Here is a 25,419-nt window from a genome sequence, read left to right as displayed (position 1 = left end):
ACCCCGGGACAAGGCATCAGCAATCCCGTTGTCTAGACCAGGAACATGTCGAACCATAAACGGCATTCAGGGACAAGGACCTGTGCACGAAATGGCGGACAAGCCGCATGACCTGTCATTTTTTGAGGACAGGCATTCACAACATGGACAACTGCCAAGTTGTCACACCAGAAGTGCACAGTCTTGTCCCTAAACTGCTCTCCCCACAGCTCTAAAGCTACTATCAGTGTGAAGAGCTCCAAAAAGGTCAAATCCTTGACTAAGGGAGAGGCTCTCCATTCCGGAGGCCACATGGAATGGCACCACTGGTCGCCTAAAACAACCCCGAACCCATGGGTCCCCGCAGCGTCCGAGCTTAACTGCAATTCTGCTTCCAGAAGAAGCTCGTGCCTCCAAAAGGACAGACCATTAAAGTGGGCCAGAAAGCCCTGCCATACATGCAGGTCATCCTTGACCCCAGCGCTCAGGCGGGTACGATGATGGGGCAAACAAAGCCCCTTCATTGCAGTGTATACTCTCAGGGCAAAGGCCCTGCCAGGGGCTATTACATGACAGGCAAAGTTAAGAAGCCTGGCAAGTTCCTGTAGCTGATAAAGGGTTACCTTCCGACTAGCTAACACCATGTCAAGCTTGCTCTGAATCTTGAGCAGCTTGTCTGGAAGCAATCTGTAAGATTGCTCCTCTGAATCCAATTCGATACCCAGAAAAGTAATCCTGGTAGCAGGGCCCTCAGTCTTCTCCGGGGCCAATGGAACCCCCAATTGAGCACAAAGGGCTTTGAACGATCGCATCAGGGCAAAACATTGCTCTGAATGCGCAGGCCCCGCTAGCAGGAAATCATCGAGGTAGTGAATGACCGAGCCCAGACCAGTGCGCCTCCTGAGCGCCCACTCCAAAAAGGTGCTAAAATTCTCAAAAAGAGAACAAGATATGGAGCATACCATCGGCAATGCTCTGTCCACGTAAAAGCCCCCTTCGAAGTGGAAGCCCAGGAGCTCGAAATTGTCTGGGTGTATGGGGAGGAGCCGGAATGCCGACAATGTCGCATTTCCCCATAAGGGCTCCAACCCCACACTTCCTAACCATGGCCACTGCCGCATCAAAAGACGCGTAGCGGACTGAGCAAAGCTCATCAGGAATGAAATCATTCACTGACTCGCCCTTCGGGAAGGACAGGTGGTGAATCAACCTAAATTCACCACTAGCCTTTTTTGGGACCACCCCCAAAGGGGAAACCCGAAGAGTTGGTGAGGGTGGGCACGGGAAAGTTCCCAGCACCCTGCCCTCGGCCACCTCTTTCTGGATCTTAGCTCTAACGATGTCCTCATGCCCCACAACCGATCTAAGGTTGTCAGACATGAAGGTCTTTCTAATTCCTATGTATGGAATCCTAAAGCCCTCTGAGAAACCCCGTAGAAGAGCAGCCACTCTCCCACGAGGGTGGTAGTCCCTTAACCACTCCTTCAAAACTCCCAGCCTAATTGGGCTGGGACCCTTTTCCCCCAGCGTACGGGGTTGCTGAGTCTGCCCCCCCTTCCTATCTTTACCACCTTCGGGCTTAATACAAAAGCTTGAGGCGTGGGAGCCCCCACAGCTGCCACACGCGTGACTGAATCTGCAGAAGGGACGAAAACACGCCCCTTTCGCTGCAAATTCATGACACGGGGGGGCAGCTTTTGCTGCACTTTCTGCAGCTGCCCGAACCGGAGGGGACGCCGCCGGCTCACTTTCCATAAAATGGCCACTGTCTGTGCGATTGCCGCCCCCGGTCCTGGACGTGCGGGTAGCAGCAAACTACAATTCAGGGACAAACACATCCCCAGGGAGTGTGGGATCCCATGCTACCCGCCTTCTAAAAGTTTCATCATAGTTACACCAAATTGTGCCCTTGTACTCAAAATGAGCACGGGCAATCAAATCCATATATTTGAGCATAGAGGCAGCCCGAGCGGGCTCCCTCTGGATCACTACAGAAGCGTATGTCAGGTATGCGTACAGCCACGAGCTGAAGCACCTGCTAACCTTAACCTTCCTGGGTTTGTCTACCCTCACCTCACCCTCATTGTCCTTCTTGGGTACTTCCCTGTTAAGGAGGGAGAAAGGATCAATATACTCCCCCCTCCAAATACATTCCTTGACGGAGGGATGAAGGTGAAAACCCAAAAGTACGCCCCTTGCAGTAGCAGTGTGGGAAACCCCAACCTGACTACAAGTGGAGGCTAAATTACCCAAGGTGTTGACCCCACTCCCAAAAAACGGGTGGACAATGGCCTACCCATTCAGAGGGAGGAGCGGTGGAAATGTCGGGTGTGGTGCGATCTCACCTGCCCCCATCAGGGTAGAAGCCATCCAGGAGGGCCCAGCTCCTACTGAGCTAGGCGACGATGTCATCTGCCCGGTCTGGGCCGCTGGTTCACCTGGTGGTCTGCCGAGAGCCGCTGGGGCTGTTGGGGTGGCACCCCATGGCCCATACACCGACCTCCAATGGGCATCCAGGTCATTCAGCCTCTCGATGATCCTAGACCAGGAAGGAGCAAGCATATTAGCATCGGTAACCAGGGGCCCTCTTCTCCTGCCCTCCCTCCTGGCCCCCGTCTGGGAGCCCTCTTGTACCAACCGGGCCCTGGCAGAAGGCCTCAAGGCCCTCCTGGGCCGGGCCACAAACTCAACCGAAGGCACAGAAGGCCTCTGCCTTTTAGGAGCCATCAGTTAAAAATAGATGTAAAATCAATTAAAATAAATCTAAAAAGATTTAAACCAAAATGGGGAGGAATCCCCGGTATCCAACAAAGATTTGTGGGAGGGAAAAGATTCCCCTTAAATCACTAAGCCTAAAGGCCCCAAGGCTTCACCCGGCCACTAGGCTGCACCCCCCTGGACCTAAACCTCCCCCCCAAGGATGCCTTTAAAAAACTGCCCCGAAAGGGAAAGGTCCCAGGAGAATTCCCCCTTGGACCCAAGGGGAAGGATCCCAAACTCTCCACCCCCCAACTCCAAACTAGTTAAAGGCGTCCGATGAGGCCTCCTCTCAGAAGATGGCCGACACCACGAGGCAGCCTCAAATGGCTGCCGAGAAGAGTGAAGCCCAGCCGGGTGTTCGCTGCTGAGTCCAGGGCGAAAAGGAGGTTTTCAAGCCTGCCCAGCCCTTTTATAGGGCTGGCAGGCTCCCCCCTGGACTCATCATCAGGCAGGCCGAAGCCTCCTGATGATGCCAAGATCTCGTGAATTCTTGCGAGATCTCAGCATTTCCAACATGGCGGCTGCCAGAGATCGTGTCCCCTGGCCCTGCTGCAAAAACTGCCCGGGATGAAGACACCGACAGGTATTATTTAAAACACACAAATGCTTAGTAAGCAGTGATGGGTTGCCAAAATTTTACTACCACACTGTTGGCGTGGCTAATGTATTTTATTTCAATATATTTCAGTGCAAATTGGGTGCTCTGGGGTGGAGCTCCAAATTTTGCTATCGGAGCTGCATTCCTGACCTTTCCTGTAGGAGCCCATCACTGTTAGTAAATTATTTAAATAAACATTGGCACTTCTCAGTCAGAAAAGATTATATATAAACACACAAACACACAAAAAAACAACCCCTGAAGCTCATATATTAATTCTTAAATAAATTACAATTCTTAAGCAGTATGGCTTCAATAAGAAGCTTTGTTTCAGTATGGTCCTAGCAGAACATCCCTTCAAAAATGCTTCATCTTGTCTTATTCATCCTTTCCAATGCCTCTAGTTCATGATAGACTTCTGTGTACTCTATATGTTTCTACAGAAACCTATTCTTGTTATTAGAAATGGAGATGGAGATGCTATTTTACAATAAGATTAGATTAGATTAGATTTATTGGATTTATATGCCGCCCCTCTCCACAGACTCGGGGCGGCTCACAACAATGGCAAAAACAGTACATAGTAACAAATCTAATATTTAGCAATCTAAATTACAGTTTTATGATTAAAAGTCCATAAAAGCAACCCCAATATATATAAAAAAACAAGCACACAATCAATCATAGACCAAAACTACAGGAGCAAGGGGGAGATGTTTTAATTCCCCCATGCCTGATGACAGAGGTGGGTTTTAAGGAGTTTATGAAAGGCAAAGAGGGTGGGGGCAATCCTAATCTCTGGGGGGAGCTGGTTCCAGAGGGTTGGGCTCTTCCCCTGGGTCCCGCCAGACGGCCAACACTGTGGGACCTAACCGGTTGCTGGGATTTGTGTGGCAGAAGGCGGTCCTGGAGATATTCTGGTCCAGTGCCATGAAGGGCTTTATAGGTCATAACCAACACTTTGAATTGTGACTGGAAACTGATCGGCAACCAATGCAGACTGCGGAGTGTTGGAGTAACATGGGCATACTTAGAGAAGCCCATGATTGCTCTCGCAGCTGCATTCTGCACTATCTGGAGTTTCCAAACATTCTTCAAAGGTAGCCCCATGTGGAGAGCATTACAGTAGTCGAGCCTCGAGGTGATGAGGGCATGAGTGACTGTGAGCAATGACTCCCGATCCAAATAGGGCCACAACTGGTGCACCAGGCGAACCTGGGCAAACGCCCCCCCCCGCCACAGCTGAAAGATGTTTCTCTAAGGTGAGCTGTGGATCAAGGAGGATGCCCAAGTTGTGGACCCTCTCTGAGAGGGTAAATACTTCCCCCCCACCAGGGTAATGGACGGACAGATGGAGTTGTCCTTGGGAGGCAAAACCCATAGCCACTCCGTCTTATCCGGTTTCAGTTTGAGTCTTTGACACCCATCCAGGCCCCGACAGCCTCCAGGCACCAGCACATCACTTCCACTGCTTCATTGACTGGACATGGGGTGGAGATGTACAGCTGGGTATCATCAGCATTGATTTAATGTTTAAGATTTAAAATAACAGGGAAAATCATTTGAAAGATAAACTGAAACATTTATGGGCACAGGTGGATAGGGCCCATCTATAATTTTGTTTGAAAAATACAAAAAATAAAGATGAATTAACTATTATTATATCAGAGCATACAGAGTTCATGCTAAAATGTTTACAACAGAGATGACAAAACTTAGTCAATTGTATGATCATGAGATTTTTAATAAGGGATTTTATCAGCAGCATTTAATCAAACATATAATACAATTTTGCCCAAAGTTAGTAAATATCACACTCAGTATATTAATCATTATCCAACCTCATTTGTTAAGGCTGATTCAAGTTTATTAACAGCAGTGTTAGCAAATAGATTTAACACGTGGTATATTTTTTTAATAGGAATGATCAAGTGGGTTTTTAAAAAGCTAGGTAAAACAGTAGAAATTAGGTGAGTTGTAGATCTCAGAGATTTAAATAAAGATAAAGGTCAATTTTATCATTAGATTCTGAAAAAGGTTTTGACAACAAGCTGAAAAAAAGATGGTGATCACTGCTGGAAATTTATCTTCTGCACATGCCCAGAAGGAAAAATAAATAAATACAATAAAATAAAATATTTTTTTTAAAAAATAAAATAAAACAAGATGGCATTTCCATGCACAGTGCCAGAAACTCAGCTTCTGAAAAAAAAACAAAAAAACAAACCCTCAAAGAATTTTTTTTTAAATCCAAAACAGTTTTTTCTAAAAAGATAAGGGACCCATGGACCTGCACCAACTGAACCGGTTCCATGACACCATTCCGGTTGGGCGACTGGTCTGAACAGGGAGAAACTAATCTCTGACATAAACAGTATGTGTTTGCTATCCTAATCAGGCTCAGATTCCCTTTGGACTTCATAAAATGGATCAAGATATTATATGAGTTCCCATATCTAAAATAAAGATTAATGGTATGTTTTTTCTTACTTTACCACTATTTAGAGGAATTAGACAAAAATGTTCATTTTCACCCTTGCTTTTTAATATCTGCATGTAATCCTTGGCTTGTTCTATTGTATAACATACTCTGCAGCTCTATATGACTTTGTCGATTGCAAATTGGTTTTATTTGCAAACAACATTGCTTTACTTATTTATAAACCTCACATTAATATTCAAGTGTTGATATAAATGATAGATGCCTTTAGTAAAATAGCAGGATACTCTATTAACTGTCCAAAATTGGAACTAATGTCATTTAAGAAATATTTCTGTATTTGTACTAAATCTATTAAATAGTATACCAAAATATATAACTCAGTTAGCAGCACCAGTATGTAATATAAATAAAATACAGAGAGGTTTCTTTAGATATCAATAGATGGAGTCATTAAACCTGACTCTTTGGGGCAGAATAAACATTCTTAAAATGAATGTTTTTCCTTATTTAACCTATATTCTGAGATAAATTCCAGTTCTTATATCTGTAGAATACTTTCATAAAATAAACTTTTGCATAGAAAATATTTACGGGATTCTAAAATTCTGAGAATATCTTTACAGAAAATGCAATTACTAGTTAATATGGAAGGATTCAGTTTGCCAAATCTGGACCTATATCATTATACTTGCCTACTATCAAATATTAAATACTGAAAAGCAACAATTGGTATTAATTTTCTGTTATGGGCAACTTTGGGTATACACATATAGCATCTTTGCTTTGATGGACACTATTAGGATCTAAATACATTAAAACTTTATTATTTCTGGAAACAATTGTGTCAAAGTTATAAAATATAATGTCTAATAAAATACATTCAAATATTTTTCATATGATAAATTGACTTAATGAGGAAACCCAACTTTAAAAGCTGAAGAAAATATGGTAATATGATAAAAGCGATAATAGGGATATTGACTTTGAACAAATGGATAGATAATGAAAATGAATTTTTAACATATGCTGTGTTAAGAGATAAATATAATCAATAATATATTTAAAAATTCAATATTTATTAACAACTTATTTTGGCCAGCAGCATTTTAAGCTTCTGAGACACCTCAAATATTAAAATAATTCATCAAATATTTTAAAACTAAGAATCATACTATTAATTTCTATAGATATTTATTATCATCTTGGTGAAAACCTAAATGATAATAAATAACTATTGGTTTTCACCAAGATAATAGCAAAAAGAATATTGAGAACAGTAAATGATGCAGAGCCAAAGTAGCAGTCAGTGTTCAGAAGTGGCTACAGCACAATGGATCACATCCAGGTTGTTCAGCAACTCATTGAAAGGCACAAAGCATACACCATGTCTCTGTGCATGGTTTTCATTGCTACAAAAAGGTGTCTGATTCAGTATTCCCGCAAGCAATAATTAACGCATCACTAAACCAAGGCGTAGACAATGATTACATAAACTTACTACAATCAATATATGAAAAAATAATGGTAACAGTTTGCATTAATTATCTTAGTGGAAATCAACATAGAATGAGGTACAACAAGGCAATACAATATCACCTATCCTTTTCTCAGGCTGCCTTGAAGAAGTTATTTCACAAACTAGACTATGTGCAAAAGATGGAATAAAACTAAATACATCTATAAATCATTAATAAATAAATGTTGTTCTCTTTTCACAAGACCCAGAAGAGCTACAAAGACACATAAAAGAGTTGCACAAAACATGAGAACAATTTGGTTTAATAATAAATCTGGAAAAAGAGCCAGATTATGTTTAATAAATTCACCAAACAACTTTTTTTATATCTAAGGAAGAACTGGACATAGAAGTAGTAGACCACTACATATACCTTGGACAATGGATCTCAATGGAAGATGATATAATAAAGGCAATTGAATGCCTTTATTAAATGTGGTTGGCAGGCATTTGGCAAGCTAAACATAATTAGCTACCGATGTGCTGCATGTGCAGCTCCACATCTCTGGTATGTGTACACATGCATCCGAGTGAGATTTTGTTTCTGTGCATGTGAGGGGATGCATGTGCAAGATTTTAGTGATTCTTCAGTTTTGCACATGCGCAGAAGCAAAAATCACCGAAATCTCACACACATGCAGCCCCTCGCAAGATTTTGCCTCCTGCATACGCGCAGAAGCAAAATCTCACTTGGATGCACCTGTGCTCTCTCCGGAGATGTGGAGCTGCGCACGCACCACACCAGTAGCAGTGGGAGCAGTAACCCCTGCCTGCATGAAAAGATTCATGCTCAGCATTACAAGACAAGATAGAAAGACCTGCACATGAATTAGAGAACAAACAAAAGTTTACGATATCATCATCAAGAGAGTAACAGAATTGAAATGGAAATGACCTGATCACACAGCAAGAAGAACTGATGGCAAGTAGACCGAGGCAGTCGTAGAAAGGATTCCCCTTGATAAAAAGCATCCAAAAAAGAGACCTAAAACAAGATGAAATGACATCAGCAAGTATTATGGGCCCAATTGGCAAAGAAAGCTCAGGACCATATTGGTTGGAAACTGCAGTATATAGACAATGGCTAAAATGATAATGATGATAATTAATTACTAAATCAACTGATATGCAGATGCTAAGAAATGAGTGGAATAAAAAATTAAAGGTTCCTAAACTGCCTATAAAATGGAAGGCTATCTTAACTTTTATACTGTCCGTTGACTTCAGCTGAAAATATATGCAATAAATAATTTTTGAAATTATTACAAATTGTACTTCAAAATTATTACAAAATGTACTTCCGGCGGGGAAACAAGGAGGAGGGAGGGAACTGCTGCTCCGACAGACCACGGCGAAAAACATCAAAAAACATGAAAATAAAGAAAATTTGCTTGGCTCAGTGGTCCTGAGGGTGAGTACTACAACTGGCCCAGAACCCCAGCACCGATCCGATCCCCGGGGACCCCCCCACGCCACGAGGATTCCTCCTGAGCCCAGCCGAGTCCAGCTTCCAGGAGCCCCGACGCCCAGCTGATTCCCCCGGAGACCCGACAGCAAAAAATAAAAAATAAATACCAAGCTACCGGGAGCCCCAACACCCAGCTGACTGCCTGGCGTGTAACTGGCCCAGAGCCCCAGTGCCAGGCAGATCCCCCTGGGACACCAAGAGGATTCCCCTGAGCCCAGCCGGGGAACCCCCCACACACGCCACGAGGATTCCCCCTGAGCCCAGCCGAGCCCAGCTACCTACCCAGCTACCAGGAACCCCGATGCCCAGCTGATTCCCCTGGAGCAAAATAAATAAAAATAAAAACATAAAAAATACAAAGCTACCAGGAGCCCGACGCCCAGCTGACTGCCTGGCGTGTAACCGGCCCCTGGCACGAAACAGGCCCAGAGCCCCAGCACCAGGATTCCCCCCAGTGAAGCCAGGAGGACTCTCCCCAGCCTCCAGAAGCCTCAGCCAAAGCCCCGATGCCCAGCTGACTCAGCGAAGCCAAGAGGACTTTCCCCAGCCTCCAGATGCCTCAGCGGAAGCCCCGACACCCAGCTAATCCTCATGGGAACGCCTGAAGCCAGGAGGACTCCCCTGAGCCTCCGGAGCCCTCAGCAACCCCCCCACGAAGCACCTAAGCCCGGCAGACTGCTCCTGGTGACCTCCCCCAACCTCCGCCATTACCACGTGGATGAACGACCAGCTCTGCTCTTTAATTCTCTGTTCTTCATAACCTCTGTCCTTCTTAACCCTAAAATCGCCCAGCTAGCAGTGACGTTCCAACCCCCCCTAGTGGCTGTAAATAATTTAGCAGTCACTTCTCATTCAAGCTACAGATCCCTACAGGTTGCTTCTACACCCCCTAGTGGCTGCAAAGAAACCAGCAGCTATGCCGTTCAAGAAAAAAACCCAAGCAAATCAAGTAAATGACTCTGTTAACATCTGCTTTATATGCAACAACACTATGAAAACACAAGAAGGATTTATAAAATGTCACTCCTGCAAAAAATCAGCTCAACATACCTGCCTTAACATAAATAAGCACATCGCCACTTTTCTTCAAGATAATCCTTCTTTCTACTATTTCTGCCCATCCTGTACTCCCAAATCAGACTCCCTTGGCAATCTATCCTATGTAATACAATCAACAGTCTCTAAAACTCAACAAATATACACAGAAAGCATGGATCCACAGCTTGCCTCCATAGAAAAAAACATCCAAGACCTGATACAAGCTAAAATACCAAAACAAGTACCCTACACCACCCCGCCACCACCACTTTATACTCCACCACAACCTCCATCTCCAAGCCCTACCACTGACATCTCCACCCTGATGCAAGATGCCATGGAACGTGGACAAAAACGCCTTAACGCCGTACTTTTTGGCCTAGAGGAAAATGGGGAATCAGATCTATCTAATATTCATAGTATCATCCACAACCACCATCCTCAATCAATCGCCCCTGATGATATCTTAGCGGTTTCTAGAAGCGGCCCTGTACTAAAGTACAGTGATGGAACAATGGCTCCCTGGCTGTGCAGAATAGTCTGCAAAAACGAAACTACCAAACAACAGTTCATCAGGACCATGAACTCCATCGCCAGAAACAACGCAAATTACAACAAACTCAGATCCAGACCAGACCTAACACTACTCCAACGCATCCTCTCTCATGAACTACGGGCTGAACTACGGAGATGTTGTGACCAAGGTGAAACTAACCTCTACATTGACTACTGCTCTGATTGCATCAGGACCAAATCTCATAGTCCTCTCTTCTTCTCCAAACCCACTGTCCCTCCTCAGCCATCTTCTGCACCTATCATCCCTCATCTTCAAACGGATCCCCCCAGCACTTCAAGCAACAAATAGGATAGTGTGCCTCTTACTACCTCATTCCATTCCAATTTCAATCCAACTCAACCCAATCCCACCCTTGACCACAAACTCAATCTCAAATGTATACTAATCACTGCAAGAAGCATAATCAACAAATTATCTGAATTCCTCATCCTACTTGACACAAACATATTTGACTTAATATTTGTTTGTGAAACATGGCTGAACTCTTCATATCCTGACTCCATCATCACACAAAGTAACTACCTGGTCTTCCGGTCTGACCGCGACTCCCGCAGAAGGGGTGGTGTAGCCATATTTTACAAAAGCTCACTCAACCTAAAAAACATTCAAGTTACACAAGATCTCATTCTCCCTGAAAGCCTACTTTGCGACATTTCCCTCAACACTACACTCCGTTTCCTTCTGTGCTACAGAGCTCCAAACTACGACATTACCCATGCAACTAAACTAACCTCCCTCCTAACTTGGGCAACCTCCTGCCCCCATCCCATTATCTTCCTTGGTGACCTCAACCTACCACACATCAACTGGTCACTAAACGAATGTTCCACTGAACCTATACATACCGCCATCTATAACGCCGTCACCAGCCTAGGACTAGAACAATTAGTATCAAACAACACCAGACTCAACAACTGTCTCGATCTCATATTCTGCAACAGCAAAAGTGCTATCTATGGACTGCACATAAAAGAACCCTTCTCCAACAGCGACCACAGCACGATCAACTTCAACCTCAACCAACATCATCTAAACACTCACCTGAAATATGCGGCGCCTAAGTACAATTTCAAGAAAGCCAACTATGAACTCATAGACACCAATCTCTCATTTATTAATTGGCAATCCTTGTTCTCTAACTGCATCACCATTGATGACCTCTACAACACGTTCTTACACCAAATTAATAGACTTATAGATCTGCATGTTCCACTCACCTCTCCTAGAAGAAAACGAAAAAATAACGTACCAGTCTCGATAAAGAAACTACAAACCAAAAAAAGATCCCTCTGGCGTAGAAACAAAAAAGGCCCAGTAACCAAATTTAAAAGCTGCTACAGAAGCATATGCCAACAAATAAAAGTAGAATGTCTCAACTATCACAGTGAACAAGAGGAAAACGTCCTACGCACCAAATCTAACTGTGCCTTCTACAATTTTGTCAACAACAAACTTAACGACTCCAGACCTATTCCACCTCTCGTAGGACCCAACAACAAAGAATACCATGATGACCCATCCAAAGCTAACCTCTTCAACTCCTTTTTTGGCTCCGTTTTTGTTAACAGTAATGGCTCATCCCCCCTCTTCGCAAATCACATTCCAAACTCATTAAAAAACCTAACCCAAATCATCTTCACTACAGACTACGTTGAAGAAGCAATCTGTGACCTCAAACCTTCCCTATCCGTCGGACCAGACAGTCTTTGTGCATACTTCCTAAGAAAACTTTCTTCTGCCATAGCTGAACCCCTAAGCATTATCTTCCAAAAATCCTTCAGGACCAGCACTCTCCCCAAGTTGTGGTCAAAAGCAGTAGGCATCCCCATTTTCAAAAAAGGAGACCCATCACTAGTTGACAACTATAGACCAATATCACTATGCTGCGTCCCTTGTAAAATCATGGAATCAATTATAAATTGATCAATCACCCTTTACTTAGAATCTAATAACCTACTATCAAAAAAACAATTTGGATTCAGAAAGAAACTATCCTGCAACCTACAACTACATCACTGCAAAAACATCTGGACTACCCACCTTGATCAAGGAAAATTCATAGATGCAATTTATATCGACTTCTGCAAAGCCTTTGACTCAGTGGTTCACAACAAACTTCTCCTAAAACTCAAATCCTACGGCATCTCAGGACTCCTCCACAACTGGATTACTGCATTCCTGTCAAACAGGCAACAAGTTGTCAAAATCGGAAGCGCCATTTCCACCCCAGTCCCTGTCAAAAATGGCGTTCCCCAAGGCAGCGTACTAGGTCCTACTCTTTTCATCCTATACATCAATGACCTCTGTGATAATATTGCAAGCAACTGTGTGCTTTTTGCCGATGATGTGAAACTTTTCAACACCACTGACAACACACTCACTCTCCAAAAAGACCTTGACTTTGTTTCAGATTCATGGTCTAACACCTGGCAACTTCAAATATCAACCAACAAATGCTCTACCCTCCACATAGGCAAAAAGAATCCAAACCTCACATATGAACTGAATAAACAAATTCTCACAGCCAGCCCTCACTCAGTAAAAGACCTTGGAATACTAATATCAAACGATCTAAGTGCTAAAGCCCACTGCAACAATATCGCCAAAAAGGCTTCCAGAGTTGTTAACCTGATCCTACGTAGCTTCTGCTCTGGCAATCTCACACTACTGACTAGAGCCTACAAAACCTATGCCAGACCCATCCTCGAATACAGCTCATCTGTCTGGAACCCACACCACATCTCAGACATCAACACTCTCGAAAACGTCCAAAGATATTTCACCAGAAGAGCCCTTCACTCCTCCACTCGAAACAGAATACCCTACGAAAATAGACTAACTATCCTGGGTCTTGAAAGCTTAGAACTACGGCGCCTAAAACACGATTTAAGTATTGCCCATAAGATCATATGCTACAACGTCCTTCCGGTCAATGACTACTTCAGCTTCAACCGCAACAACACAAGAGCACACAACAGATTCAAACATAACATTAACCGCTCCAAACTTGACTGTAAAAAATATGACATTAACAATCGAGTTGTCGAAGCGTGGAACTCATTACCGGACTCAATAATGTCAACTCCCAACCCCCAACATTTCTCCCTTAGACTCTCCACGATTGACCTCTCCAGGTTCCTAAGAGGCCAGTAAGGGGCGTATATAAGTGCACTGATGTGCCTATCGTCCCCTGTCCAATTGTCTTCCCTTATCTTATATATCATATATAAATCCAAATAATAAATAAATAAATAAATATATATTCTCTCCTTATCTGTCTGTCTGTCTGTCTGTCTGTCTGTCTGTCTATACATACATACATACATACATACATACATACATACATATATATATTCTCTCCTTATCTCTTATATCATATATATTCTCTCCCTCCCATCTACTTCTCTTCTTTTTTACTTTCTATCTTTATATATATTACTTAATGTCTATTCTCTTCCATTTGTATTGTATATTGGACAAAGAATAAATAAAATAAAATAAATAAAAATTACATTTGTATTGATATGAACTGTCTAACATAATTCTGCTGAAGAGGTTATAAGGATAATTATTACTAGATTTTTACCCCTTATTTATTATTTTATAATTAACTCAAGGTGACAAAGATACTAATATTCTTTTATTCTACTATTATCCGCACAACTACTCTGAGATGATTGCTTCTTAATTTTTCTTTAAACACACATTTTTTACAATGGCCTATACTTATTATGTTTTAGGAGACAGTAAATGGATTATATTAATATGATTGTATGTAGTTCAAGAGGATCTTAACTTCTAAGAATAATATTCTCTTTAACTACATAACTAAAAAATGGAAATTATTTATTTATTTAATTGATTGATTGATTGATTGATTGATACCATTCAACTGCCAAAAGGACTCTACGCAGATTACAATAGAGTATAAAATACATATAAAACATCATACAACTCTCAAGCATAAAACTTATCAGGAATGACTTAACAAATTCCATCTGTCTAGTCTGGGGAACAGAAGAAAAAGGGGGGATATGATCGAATATTTAAATATGTGAAAGGTAAATAAGGTTCAGGAGGGAAGTGTTTTTAATAGGAAAGTGAAACCAAGAACAAGGGGGCACAATCTGAGGTTAGTTGGGGGAAAGATCAGAAGCAACGGGAGAAAATATTATTTGACTGAAAGAGGAGTAGATGCTTGGAACAAATTTCCAGCAGACGTGGTTGGTCAGTCCACAGTCACTGAACTGAAACCTGCCAGGGATAAACATAGATCCATCCAAAGATAAAATACAGGAAATAGTATAAGGGCAAACTAGATGGACCAGGAGGTCTTTTTCTGCTGTCAATCTTCTACGTTTGTTCTATGTTTCTTTAAAAGATTTAGGGAAAAAACAGTTTAAAAAACACATGCCTGCATATCATTCAAGGCTGGACCTTGTAAAATTTTGAGATCAATGACCCCAAGCCTGCTGGAAAAGCCAGGTCTTCAATGCTTTCCAGAAGGTCACTAGAGTGGGAGCAGTCCAGATCTCAGGGGGTAGCTGGTTCCAGAGAGCTGGGGCAGCCACAGAGAAGATCCTTCCCCTTGGGCCCACCAGCTGACAGTTTAGATGACAGGACTTAGAGGAGACCAGTTTTGTGGGCTCTTACCCATCACTGGAACTATGAGGTAGAAGACAGTCTCAGAGATAACTTGTCCCTGAGCCACTTAGGGCTTTAAAAGTAATAACCAACAACTTGAATTGAGCTGGCAACCAATAGGAAGCCAATGCATCTTGCAGAGGATTGGTGTAATGTGGATGTACCCATGTGCACCCACAACCACTTACATTGTTGCATTCTGAACCAGTAGTAGTCTCCGAACGCTCTCCAGGGGTAGCTCTGTGTAGCACTCTTTTGACCACTGGACAATATAAATGGATTATTTGTGCCCTTACTATGGCTAAAGACTAAAATACTAAATACTGCAAAAGACTAATATTGCATCAGAGGTGGGTTCCTACTGGTTCTAACTGGTTATTTAGAACTGTTAATAAACTGGCAATGATATCATGGAGCCGGTTCTGGATACTGCCATCTTGGATTTTGTTTCTGAACATGTGCAGAAGCTATTTTTTATTGCTGTGTGCCCTGTCAGCAAAACCATCCAGAACTCACCCCTGTACTGTACCCAGGAGCAAACTGCCTATAGATATAGACTTTTTATGGACAAGTATAAGGACATGAGGGGCTTGTTTATACAAAAACAAGTAGGTAAAACATAATAGTTATGTAAATTTAGTAGAAATATATATGGAGCAAGTATATTTGCATTAGATAATATATATAGAATTGCAACTATTATCTGTTAAAATGATATAGATATTTTCCCTTTTTAAATTTTATTTGGCAATGTATGTTATAGTTATCTTTGCTTTTTGTTCTGTTTCCTTTTTGTTATTCTTTTAAAAGCAATAAATAGAAAAAGAAATCACAGTGGAGCCTGTTACTTCAAAGGCCTCACCTACAATAGCTGAATTGCAGCTAGCTGCCTCACACAGGCGTATTAAATAATGAGAAACTGTCTAACTTCTGGGGAGAGAAGAACCAGCAAGCCATATTAAAATGACTGTTCCCCATTTCTGTCTTCCCTGAAGTCTAATAAAAGCTTGTCTCTCTTTGACCTAGTGGAACAGATGGTAAAATGAGAGATTTAATCTGCTGGTCATGGTTTTAGGAGTTTCTGAGAACTATCATGCAAGCAGTGGTAGATAGGTAAAGAGAACCATGACAAGTTGTTTCAGTTATCTTAAATATTATTGTGACCCTACTAGAGTGCACTGATGCAAGGACATGGGACACAGAAACTTCCTTTAGTGCACTAGGAATGAGCCTAGAGATTAATCATAACCAAATATCTCTCATAGTATTGTTTCCATGCATCAGTACCAAAAGTGATATGTATGAAAGTCTGATCATTGAACTAAAGCCAGAATTCTGCAAAGGTTCAGCAGTTAGTGATGTACCAACAGAACCATTTAACACTGTACAAGTTGGTGCAAGCTGTACAAGTTGGTGCAAGTATAAGGGCAGACTAGATGGACCATGAGGTCTTTTTCTGCCGTCAGTCTTCTATGTTTCTATGTTTCTATGTTTCTATGGTGCAGTTGAAGTGCTTTGTGCACTTTGTAAGCTGCTGTGAAAAATATAGCAGTGGCCAACAAGCTGGAAAAGATAAATTTATATTCCAGTGCTAAAAAGGGCAGGGTAGAGAATGTGTAAACTATTGAGCAATTGCATTTACTCATATGCTTGAAAAATAATGCTTAAGGTTTTACAATCCAAGCATCAACAATACATGGAGCAAAACTGTCAGTTAAACAACCAAACTGACAAGAGTCTTGATGAATTTATGTAGAGAGTAAGGAAGATTAGCCTCAGAGAGATACAATATGCAAGACCTGTTGCTAAGGTGGTGAGGGATGAAAAATATTTTTAAGTTCACAACAGATAGATAATATTTGGAAGTAGATCAGACAGAGAACTCCTTAATTTATGGAACTATATTGTAAGTAACAAAGGAGGTACAATATAATTACATTTACAAGATTCTGTTATTATAGCCAGTCTTAATAAAATATGTTTAACTTTCATGTGCAATTGATTTCCTGATATGGTCTAATTAATGGGGGGCTATTCATCACTTTTTAATCCAAAAATTTTGAGAAATCTACACCACTTTTATAGCTTCTATAATTTTATACTCTCTATGATTATGCCAATAATATAATAAATAATAAAATATCATTCCCTAATAGTTTGTTCTGATGGTTCATTCCTACATACATACAATTTATTCTCAAAGATTTTTTAGTCATAAGTAAAAAATAAATTGAATGGTGAGTCTGAATCATGATTCATTTACCATATATTATTTTTTAATTCTGACAACAAATTACATCATAATAAATTGTTCAGAGATGAGCTTCTGGAAGTTATTTCAAGGGAGCTCTATTTATTATTATTATTATTATTATTATTATTATTATTATTATTATTATTATTATTATACATTTATTCATTAAATATAAAACTTAGTCAACTGAACATTTAAAGATGTATCATAAATATTATTGACTGGCACTGATGGTTGATACTGGGTGCTACCAGCATCCCTTATTAGCCAAGGTTTCAACCAAGTATCTTCCTAAAATGTATGATGTTCTGAGTAATGCAGTTTTTTGCAGTTCCACTGGTGTTATTTTAGGAAGCTGCAATTTCTTGATGTATTTTGTAAAATTGTTAAACATGGTGCCAAGTGCTCTGATGACAATGGGTATCACTGTTACATGTTTTATCACATAGTTTTGATGGTCAGGTCACGATATTTCATTATTTTTTCTAGGGTTTTTTTTCAATCTCCTGGTACAGCAATATCAATAAATTGTAGGTTTCAATTTTCGACAACTGTGATATCTGGCATGTTATATTCTAAATGACAATCCGGAGAGGGGAGGCATACAAATCCAATAAATAAATAAATAAATAAAATAAGTATTCAAAAGTCCAAGTTCTTCACTTTCCCATTTTCGGCAACTTTTTCCACTTTGTGTTCCCATGATTTTTCGGCTACAGGTAAGTCATATTTTTTACATAATGTCCAGTGGAATAGTTCAGCAACATGCTCATGTCTAGCTTGTAATCAATTTGCATGATTTTTCTGCACTTACTATTAAATGACAATTTCAACTTTGTTATTGCAAAGTTGGCAGCTTGGATTGTCAGTGAATTTTGTATCTTTGCTTTCATGGCATTCTTGATGGTTCCTATCTTAAGTCATGCCCATGTCAATTTGTTATCACAATTTCCTTCAATGTTTTTTGAGTGCTGTCCATGCAAAGCATTGGTTTTCCATCTATTTAATCTGTCATCTAGCTGTTTTTCCTTACAGTCCGCCTTTGTTTCTGTTGTTTTAATAATGTTCTCCATTTTCACAGCCCGCAGCAATTTTTCTGTAGTTTGGTTCACATAGTCATTCAAAATTGCTTTTCCTCTACAGCTTGATGGACTTGCAATAGTCCTCTGCCACCTATTCTTCTTGGTAGGTACAACCTGTCAATGTCATTTTGTGGGTGTAAATACTCAAAAGTTTACACATTTTATTATTATCTCTTTTAGTCATTAAACATGAAACTAAATCAACTGACCATTTAAAAATGTGTTACAAATATACCATTGACTGGTGCTAATGGTTGATACAGGTTGCTGCCAACATTCTAGGTATCAATCACGTATCTTCTTAAAATATATGATGTTTCAGGTAATATACAGTGGTACCTCTTCTTACGAACTTAATTCGTTCCATGACCAGGTTCGTAAGTAGAAAAGTTCATAAGAAGCAATTTTTCCCATAGGAATCAATGTAAAAGCGAATAATGCATGCAATCAGAAAACTCACCCCTTTTGCTTTATTACCTCTGGCATTGGATCCTTGTTCGGGGGTGGATGGAGGAGGGGGAGAGACAGTGGAGGCTGCCCAGAGGGAGCCTCATGGGTGGATTGACACGCGTGAGAAGCTGCCTGGCAGCTTGTCAGCTGGCGGGGCTTCCACCCACCTTGAAATTTTTTGGTGATGGCAACAAATGAGAATCATGGTGCTTCAGCTTCAGACAAGGCCAGTTGAACTGTAATTGCTGCCTGCCAGGACCCTCAAAAGCTGGCCTGGCTGCACCAGCCTCTGCCCCCCCTTGCCTGGCGGGCGACAAAGCGCTTGGGGGGAAGTCTGGCTCGGGGTCCAGAGTCCCCTCTCCTCAGCAGAGGGGTAGAGGAATAGAGGGATAGATGATAGATAGATGATAGATGGATGGATGTATAGATGGATAGATGGATGGAGGGATGGATAGATGGATGGATGGATGGATGGATAGATGGATAGGTGGATAGGTGGATAGGTGGATAGATGGATAGATGGATAGATGGATAGATGGATAGATTATGATGGATGGCTAGATGGCTAGATGGCTAGATGATGGATAGATGGATAGATGGATAGATGGATGGATATCTCTCTATCCTTCTATCCCTCTATCCATCCATCCATCCCTCTGTCCCTCTATCCCTCTATCCGTCTATCCATCTATCCGTCTATCCATCTATCCATCTATCTAGAGGCTTGCTAGAGAACGGAGCTTGCCAGAGAATGGAGCTTGCCAGAGAATGGAGCTTGCCAGAGAATGGAGCTTGCTAGAGAATGGAGCTTGCTAGAGAACAGAGCTTGCTAGAGAATGGAATGGCAAGGAGGATCAGGGAGTAGCACAGCAGACAGAATGGGAGATGCACACCTCCACTCACCTGCAGGTGGGGGGAGAGTTTGTGAGGCGTTTGTGGGGTGAAGTTACGGTCAGGAACAAAGCTATGACAGCAGCATCCCAGTTCGGGGTTTCTGAATGGAGGCTCAGAGAAGCAGGGAGCTGCTGACTTGGCTTGGGGGTGCCAAGGGGAGGGGACTCTGGACCCCAAGCCATACATGACCCCAAGCACTTCATTGTCTGCCAGCAAGAGGGAAGTAAGAAGCAGGTGTGGCCGGGCCAGCTTTGGAAGGTTGCAGTTGCAGTTCAACTGGCCGATGGGCAGGAGGGGCTAGGAGGACCCGGAGTGGATTTTCCCATATGGAAAAGCGGCACAGACTTGCTGGAGGGAGGGAGGCAAAGCAGCAGCCGGATTATGACTTCAGGCCACAACTTCAACTGGCTGCCACTTCTTTGGCCGGGGAGACAAAAGGGGAGCACGTGGCTGTACCTGCAGGCTCCAGAGGAGGGGGAGGAGGAGGAAGGGGGGCATCTTGCCCAGCCGCTCCATCCTAGCTTCGGAGTCTTCCATCAGCTGGCATATGACCGGCTTCCCAACTCTCCTTGGATGAAAGCAGGTGGACAAGCCAGGCTTTACCTGCCCACTCAGAGGGACCCACGGATGAGCAACACAGCTCCCTGAAATGCAGGTGAGCGAGAGCCCCAGGGCCCTGGCTGTCTTTTGTCCACCCTTATCAGAAGGGGCTTCCTTGGCTTCCCCAGTGAGGAATCAACCGGGATGCTGCCAAAAGTTTAAAAGAAAGGTTTTGGGGAGTTTTAGGAGCTGGCATGGATGAATACTGACACTCATCGTTCCCAGCCACTGCTTTCCAGCCCCTGGAAAGCAAAGGGAAAATCCCAGGCGCTTCGGCTGGCAACAGTCGATGTTGGCAGTCCGGAGGTGGGGAATCCCAGCGGGGGTGACAAGCAAATGGGAAATCCTGGCAGTGGCAGTCATAAGGTAGGGGAATCCCTGCGGCAGTAAGAGAGTGCACGCGCAGTAAGAGAGCACACACATCCGGGGTCAGATTCGTAAGGTGAAAATGATTGTTAAGAAGAGGCAAACAAATCTTAAACACCGGGTTCGTATCTCGAAAAGTTCATATGTAGAGGCGTTCGTAAGTAGAGGGACCACTGTAGTTTTTTGCAGTTCTGCTGATGTTATTGCAGGAAGCTGCAATTTCTTGATGTGTTTTCTAAAATTCTTGAACATGGTACAAAGTGCCCTGATGACAATGGATTTCATCCAATGGAAGTCCCACAAGATCTTCACCATCTCATTTTTAGTAATCTTTTCCACTTTGTGCTCCCTAGACTTTTCAATAGAGGTATGTCATATTTTTACATATAATGACCAGTGCACAAATTTAGCAACTCAATCATGTCTAACTGCTGCTGTTGTTGTTGTTTTTTTAATTAAGTAAGCCAGTTTTAGTACAAATATCAGTATTCCCCACTGTTTATTGTGTCTTCTTGAGCAAAATGACAGAAACTTTTTTTCCATGATAGCTGTACTGCAGCAGTGTAAATCATCTTGTTATCAGCAGCATGAAGTTGTTTAATCATCTCATTCAAGCAATCTGAAAAGCAGCAATGGGAGTGTAAACCAGGAACTTAAGGCCATAAATAACTCCATTTTCTGGCACAGATAAATTAAAATAACCATTGTCCTTGGTAATGTTCATAGATAGTTCAACACAAAGCATTTTAATGCAGATTTAAATTGTTCACAGCTTTCTCCTCTCTCTTGTTGTTCTCTCATTATATTTTTTCATACTAAAGTTTATGAGATTATTTTTTAAAATACTGTACAGTTATAAAATATATTACAATGGGGCAATGTTGTAACAATGAAACAATCATTGTTAATTAGAAAAACAGTCTAAGGATAAAGATACTTAATTAAAGGCAAAATATGTAATATAAAATATAAACATCCTTTTCATTTAATTTTTCCTACTCATTTGTAGGTTCACACAGAAAGCACAACTAGTGTAACTCAATAAAGTTGACATTATGCCCATGTTATATAGCCAAAGAGATGCTAGGCAACCTTTATTTTTATAATCCCAAGGAGATTCTTACAAGACACACTGCAAAAATAGTAAGCTTCTTAAAATACTAATAACGTAATGAAAGAACAGATCGTATATAGTTATTCGTTATTGTAAAGTCCTAGGCGCTGTCTGATCTTTGTAATTTGTTTGCAGATGTTTCATTAACCCACTAAGTAATATCAATATGAGTCAGTATGAGGTTTGCTCTCAGTTTAAATGCAATACCTTGCCCTGCCAGTGTTGGTGGGAGTGTACTTTTCTCTTGGTAGTTTCTTAATTAGAGTATTATTTGCTGTTTGAATAAATACCCTAATCAAGAAAAGTAGAAAAGAAGCAGAAAGCAGAAAACGATGAAAGCCTATAACTTCAAGGTCATGTTCATATTGGGGTTTTTGGCAGTATTATATATGTAGTTTAGCCTGATTGTTTATTGTTTCACTTCTTAGCCTGTTCTACACCTTTAGAATTTCTTGGCAATCTCGTGTTCAGCTACTAAAAGTTCCAACCACGCCCACCTTTTTATAGAGTAGTCAAGGTTGGCTAGGTTCTCTCATATGTACTCCTTCATATTGTGAAAAATTTCCTTACAGATTTTATTCAGTTCTGTTATATATAGAAGCATGCTTGGCCTTAAGGTTTGGTTGGATAGAAGCAGCACATAAGAAGAAATCTAATTCATGTTATAAAAAACTAAAATTATTGGCACTTGACATGTTTACTATATGTGTGTGTGTGTGAGAGAGAGAGAGAGATTGAGAGAGAGAGATGTTTTTGCTGAATATAAAAATTAAGGGAGATTAGGATAGATATATTTTGGCCTTGTTCTGGCCTCATCAGCTAGACATAGCCTCACTGGGACTTGAACTTGCAGCCTTTGCCTTGTAAGGCAGAGAATTATACAGTGGTACCTCATGATACGAACCCCTCGTCATACGAACTTTTCAAGATACGAACCCAGGGTTCGGAATTTTTTTGCCTCTTCTTACGAACTTTTTTCACCTTATGAACCTGCCGCCGGCCGCTGGGATGCCCCACCTCCAGACTTGAGTTCCTCCCATTTTTTCCCACCCTGTCCTGCCCCATTCTACCCTCTGGATCTCCATGGGTTTCCCCCATTTTTCCCCACCCTGTCCTGCCCCATTCTCCCCTCTGGATCTCCATGGGTTTTCTCCGTTTTTCTCCACCCTGTCCTGCCCCATTCTCCCCTCTGGATCTCCATGGGTTTCCTCCGTTTTTCTCCACCCTGCCCTGCCCCATTCTCCCCTCTGGATCTCCATGGGTTTCCTCCATTTTTCTCCACCCTGTCCTGCCCCATTCTCCCCTCTGGATCTCCATGGGTTTCCTCCGTTTTTCTCCACCCTGTCCTGCCCCATTCTCCCCTCTGGATCTCCATGGGTTTCCTCCGTTTTTCTCCACCCTGTCCTGCCCCATTCTCCCCTCTGGATCTCCATGGGTTTCCTCCGTTTTTCTCCACTCTGTCCTGCCCCATTCTCCCCTCTGGATCTCCATGGGTTTCCTCCGTTTTTCTCCACTCTGTCCTGCCCCATTCTCCCCTCTGGATCTCCATGGGTTTCCTCCGTTTTTCTCCACTCTGTCCTGCCCCATTCTCCCCTCTGGATCTCCATGGGTTTCCTCCGTTTTTCTCCACTCTGTCCTGCCCCATTCTCCCCTCTGGATCTCCATGGGTTTCCTCCGTTTTTCTCCACTCTGTCCTGCCCCATTCTCCCCTCTGGATCTCCATGGGTTTCCTCCGTTTTTCTCCACTCTGTCCTGCCCCATTCTCCCCTCTGGATCTCCATGGGTTTCCTCCGTTTTTCTCCACTCTGTCCTGCCCCATTCTCCCCTCTGGATCTCCATGGGTTTCCTCCGTTTTTCTCCACCCTGTCCTGCCCCATTCTCCCCTCTGGATCTCCATGGGTTTCCTCCATTTTTCTCCACTCTGTTCTGCCCCATTCTCCCCTCTGGATCTCCATGGGTTTCCTCCGTTTTTCTCCAATCTGTCCTGCCCCATTCTCCCCTCTGGATCTCCATGGGTTTCCCTCCCCCCACTCTGTTCGCCTCAGCTTCGTCTGCCGGCAGCTTTTTTTTTTTAAGCCTTAATGTTTTGGATTTTCCTAATCGGCTTGCACGCATTATTGGCTTTTCCATTGATTCCTATGGGAAAGATTGTTTCATCTTACGAACTTTTCACCTTACGAACCTTGTGCTGGAACCAATTAAGTTTGTAAGATGAGGTATTACTGTGTGTGTGTGTGTGTGTGTGTGTGTGTGTGTGTGTGTATATATATATATATATATATATATATATTTGTTTTCGTAAATTTTCACGGGTATATGTATGTAGATTGTTCTGAGTTCGGGTTTTGCCCTGTGTAATGTTTTGCATGTCTATGCGACGTTTCGGTAAAATCACATTTACCATCATCAGGCTGGAGTTCCAATCTCTGTGTTTTTGCAAATGCATTTGCAAAAACACAGAGATTGGAACTCCAGCCTGATGATGGTAAATGTGATTTTACCGAAACGTCGCATAGACATGCAAAACATTACACAGGGCAAAACCCGAACTCAGAACAATCTACATATATATATATATATATATATATATATATATATATATATATATATATATATATATATTGTTCTGAGTTCGGGTTTTGCCCTGTGTAATATTTTGCATGTTTATGCGACGTTTCGGCGAAATCACATTCACCATCATCAGGCTGAAGTTTCCAAGCTTCGTGCTGTTGTAAAACTTGGAAACTTCAGCCTGATGATGGTGAATGTGATTTCGCCGAAACGTCGCATAAACATGCAAAATATTACACAGGGCAAAACCCGAACTCAGAACAATCTACATACATATACCCGTGAAAATTTACGAAAACAAATATATACATACACAGTGATATATCGTCTTACGAACTTAATTGGTTCCAGGACGAGGTTTGTAAGATGAAACGTTTGTAAGACGAAACAATGTTTCCCATAGGAATCAATGGAAAAGCGATTAATGCGTGCAAGCCCAAAACTCACCCCTTTTGCCAGCCGAAGTGCCCATTTTTGCACTGCTGGGATTCCCCTGAGGCTCCCCTCCATGGGAAACCCCACCTCAGCACTTCCGTGTTTTTGTGATGCTGCAGGGAAATCCCAACAGGGGAATCCCAGCAACACAAAAATGGGTGCTTCACTGGCAACAGAAGTCCGGAGGTGGGGTTTCCAGAGAGGGGAGCCTCAGCGAAATTGCAGCATCACAAAAACTCTACCTCTGGACTTCCGTGTTTTTGTGATGCTGCGATTTTGCTGAGGCTCCCCTTGCTGGGAAACCCCACCTCTGGACTTCCATTGCCAGCAAAGTGCCCTTTTTTGCACTGCTGGGATTCCCCTGCAGCATCGCAAAAACATGGAAGTCTGGAGGTGGTGTTTCCCATGGAGGGGAACCTCAGGGGAATCCGAGCAGTGCAAAAATGGGCGCTTCACTGGCAACAGAAGCCCGGAGGCAGGGCATCCCAGTGGTGGCGGCTTGGGTTTGTAATGTGAAAGTAGTTTGGAAGAAGAGGCAAGAAAATCTTAAACCTCGTATCTCGAAAAGTTTGTATGACGAGGGGTTGGTAAGATGAGTTATCACTGTATATATGTGTGTGTGTGTGTCAC

At 42.3% G+C, this 25,419-nt stretch overlaps 1 long non-coding RNA gene across 3 annotated transcripts in view; it reads right to left on the bottom strand.

Moving 5' to 3' along the window:
* The window catches only part of LOC139166792 (uncharacterized), a 176,276-nt gene that overhangs the window by 74,375 nt on the left and 76,482 nt on the right, over window positions 1–25,419 (bottom strand). Inside the window, exon 3 of one of the 3 annotated variants that reach the window (XR_011559043.1) lies at window positions 8,192–8,281. The exons of the other annotated variants lie outside the window; for them this stretch is intronic. This is a non-coding gene — a long non-coding RNA (uncharacterized lncRNA). The remainder of the gene's footprint in view (window positions 1–8,191; window positions 8,282–25,419) is intronic. 3 annotated transcript variants of the gene reach the window in all.

Source organism: Erythrolamprus reginae, chromosome 4 (genome assembly GCF_031021105.1).
Source record: "Erythrolamprus reginae isolate rEryReg1 chromosome 4, rEryReg1.hap1, whole genome shotgun sequence".
Taxonomy (NCBI): Eukaryota; Metazoa; Chordata; class Lepidosauria; order Squamata; family Dipsadidae; genus Erythrolamprus; species Erythrolamprus reginae.
Note: the sequence above shows the minus strand (reverse complement) of the source record. Positions and strands in the feature narration are given on the sequence as shown.